This window comes from Triticum aestivum, chromosome 7D, assembly GCF_018294505.1.
Source record: "Triticum aestivum cultivar Chinese Spring chromosome 7D, IWGSC CS RefSeq v2.1, whole genome shotgun sequence".
Classification (NCBI taxonomy): Eukaryota; Viridiplantae; Streptophyta; class Magnoliopsida; order Poales; family Poaceae; genus Triticum; species Triticum aestivum.
Genome location: NC_057814.1, coordinates 464,333,229 through 464,336,543, shown reverse-complemented (window position 1 = coordinate 464,336,543; position 3,315 = coordinate 464,333,229). Strand labels below are relative to the sequence as shown.

At 38.9% G+C, this 3,315-nt stretch overlaps 1 long non-coding RNA gene across 1 annotated transcript; it reads left to right on the top strand.

Annotated features, from left to right (window-relative positions):
• Positions 1-257: 257 nt before the first annotated feature.
• Positions 258-961, top strand: LOC123164560 (uncharacterized). The gene is made up of 2 exons (XR_006482505.1): positions 258-500; positions 636-961. It is a non-coding gene; the product is annotated as an uncharacterized lncRNA (long non-coding RNA).
• The last annotated feature ends 2,354 nt before the right edge of the window (positions 962-3,315 follow it).

Sequence of the window (3,315 nt, the reverse complement as noted above, 5' to 3'; positions counted from 1 at the left end):
ATAATCGGCAGCCCAAGTTGCAACTGCACCTCACACATACGTGCCATCTAGGCTTTTTTTAACTAGAATAGACGTGACCATCTAGCTAGCTTGAGCTGCCCATCGTTGATGCTAGCCCATGTAAAAATGAGGCCGTGGCCGGCTTAGTTTTGGTCGTTCGCTCTGGCCCATGTAAAATCGACATTTTTTTCTTTCTAACTAATCGCAGTACGACGCCCAGCCTTCGTCTTCTCTTCCGCTCGCCGCCGCCGCTCTCTCTTCTGTGCGCAGCCGCCCCTATCTCTTCCACTCGCCCCCTTGAAACGGCAGCCACAAATGCACATAAAAAACGCAGCATTTATCGCCTCTCATTTCCTCCCCATCACCTTGCAAGTGCGGAATAAAGTGCTAAATTTAACTGGGCAGCGGCTGCCTTCGTCTTTAAAAGGATGCCTGCACTGCCATCATCGTCGACCTGTCCGCGTCCTACTCTCGGAACCGGCCTGGCGGCCTCCACTCTGGTAGGTGATGCTTCATATTCTCAGCCACACCCATTTTTTCCTATCACCGAGACTATGCTTTTGAATCTTACAGCTTGTGTACGGATCCAAAGGTGCTCAATGTGACAGGTCTCTTGCTACTCCATTGTTATGCAGGCTCTCCTCTTTAGAAAAGTTCATTGCTTCAGTAGTCCAGCCAGTGAACACATGGACAACAAATCAAATACATATGATAGGAAGTAAGCAAGGAAAGATCAGAAGATATTTTTCGCAGTCCATTGTACAAACCACACACTCGAAGATTGTGCCCTTTGGGTAAAAAAAAGATTATGCTTTCAAGTGTTACTTGGCTAGGTTGATGTTTCATATAATCCATCACTTGGGGTTTCTATGTATGAATCTGTGAGTATTGTATCATATTGTGACAAGAGGTATTCATCCATAACAAACAAGTACTCAGGGTCTATCATGCTTAAACTTTCTTTCTTCAGTTTGCCAATCCAGAAAAGTCCGTTGCTGCTCTCATTCGCTTCATTGATTCGCAGATCTCTTGCTACTCACCTTTGTATGCAATCTCTCATCTCTTAAATTAATTATTTAGCATACCTTCTATTGTTTTCATGCGTATTTTTTCCCTTATTTAGTTTCAGCCATGGACCCCTCCTGGGTGGCCTTTGTAAGCCTCATGTAGATTTGGCACCACGTAACAACTTCTCTGGACATAAGTCTCTTAGGAGATCACAAACAAGATTGAACTATATAAGATTAATCTTTAATAATACGAAAAGAGAATTATACATTTCCTGAAACTTTAAGATGACATGATGCAAGTGTGTCCTTGACATGGCCACAACAGTGCTAACATATGCTAGAAACAGTAGTGTAGCATTTGAGGATTTGGACAACTGAACTTTCAGTTCGACCAGTAGATTTTATTGAAGAGAAGGATGAATAAAAAGCATGTTGGCATCTCAACTGGCTACCTTGATTATATATCTAGAACCACCATTTAATTTATAGAATATTTCACATTGTATGTAGAGATGAAGTCACAAAGTACAAAGACTTTAGCATTACTGTGACTAAGCATAACCAATCGATTTCAGGAGGTTTGGTGTTTTGACAAACAATCTGTGAGTACTATCACTAAGCAACACTATGCAGCAAAATGACCCCAGAACCTTCAACACGAATGGGCAATTAATGTAACAGGTTCGCCTACTGGAAATTGGTTTCTTATATTATATTCGTTTCACTTTTTACCCTCATTGACAACATACACATATCTTCCCCAGGACGCCACCATAGTCAAACAATATTCTGGCATGTTATTTTGTCGTTTCAATAAGAGAAGCTCAGAAGAGATACACAGATGCTATCACAAAGATGAAGATCACAATATAACTGAAGTTTATGACTCTCAAACGTAACTGCGCCTCAACACACTGCGAACCCAGTCTGCTGGCCATCTATTCTCTTCCATTGGATACATTGTCGAGTATGAAAAGAGTGGGACACCATATATCCATCTTGCGGTAACTAAAGAAGGAAAAATCTGCAAACAACAACAAATAGTTTCATGCTTAGAATATGATTCATGCTACAACCTGCTAATAGTTTTTCATGCAGTGCATATTTATACCACTAATTGTTTTGAACAATTACCTATTTGTGAATGCTACCCAATTATTGATTCAAATTATTTTTTCTTTGTTACACAAATGTTACTTCAAAGTCTGCGACAAAATCCCGCAGCAACGCGCGGGGCGTCATCTAGTAGCATTTAACATTACTCCTCTGAATACCATTCACGCGTTATTTGAGACGTGGCTAGATGGAGTAGAGTCAGAAACGGCGAGCCATATCCGTGTAGGAGTATGTGCTTTATTATGGGCAGTATGGAACTGTAGGAACGATTTGGTTTTTAACAGAACAACACATATTCATTTCTTGCAGGTTATTTTTCAGGCCACTGCATTGTTCCGTATGTGGTTGCTCCTCACTCCGACGGATGCCAGGGAGCGTATGGTTACTGGGTCTATCCGGTGGGAGATGTTAGCACGGGATATTTTCAACCGGTTTGGATGGCGGTCATGTAATATGATAGGTGTTTAGTTGCCTATCTACTTTTTGTCTGCCGGTTGTGGCTATCCTGTTTTATATTTTATTGCTCTTTGTGAACATTTTTACCTTTTCGAGACATGGAGACTTTGTTGGACCTTGCTTATTAATAATATGGTCGTATGCATCGTTCTGATGCAGAGGCTGGCCTCCTTTTCGAAAGAAAAAACTAATGCACCGAATAGCTTCCGCGACTATACCTCACCTGAAGCGTGTTGGAAGGCAGCCTCCGGCGGTGGGCAAACTCAGTAAGACTGTGCATCATCGTCATGCATACCGCACATTAATCTTGTTTTTTCTACTTATTTTGTTATTTTTGTTTCTATTTATATTTTGAATCAATATATTTAGAAAACCAAATTTACTTTAACTCTTTTAAAAAGAATGGTTTCAAAACATGTTACCACAATTTAATTTTTTCATAGCTTTTCAATATAAAAATCACGGAAGTTAAATGATGTTTCTGCTATTCAAAATAAGCACATGAAATTTGAAGAAAAATGTGTATACAGTGTAAAAAACATTTTGCGTATATAAACAAATTGGTTCATACAATAAAAAAATATTTGTACCTGACATTTTAAATAAATGCTTCCATTTTAAAAAAATGTTTTGGGGATTGAAAAGTATTTATATAATATAAGCTAATATTATAATTATTTTCTGAAAATATAATATTTGCATTAAAAGAAACTTTCAATGTGTATTTAAACAA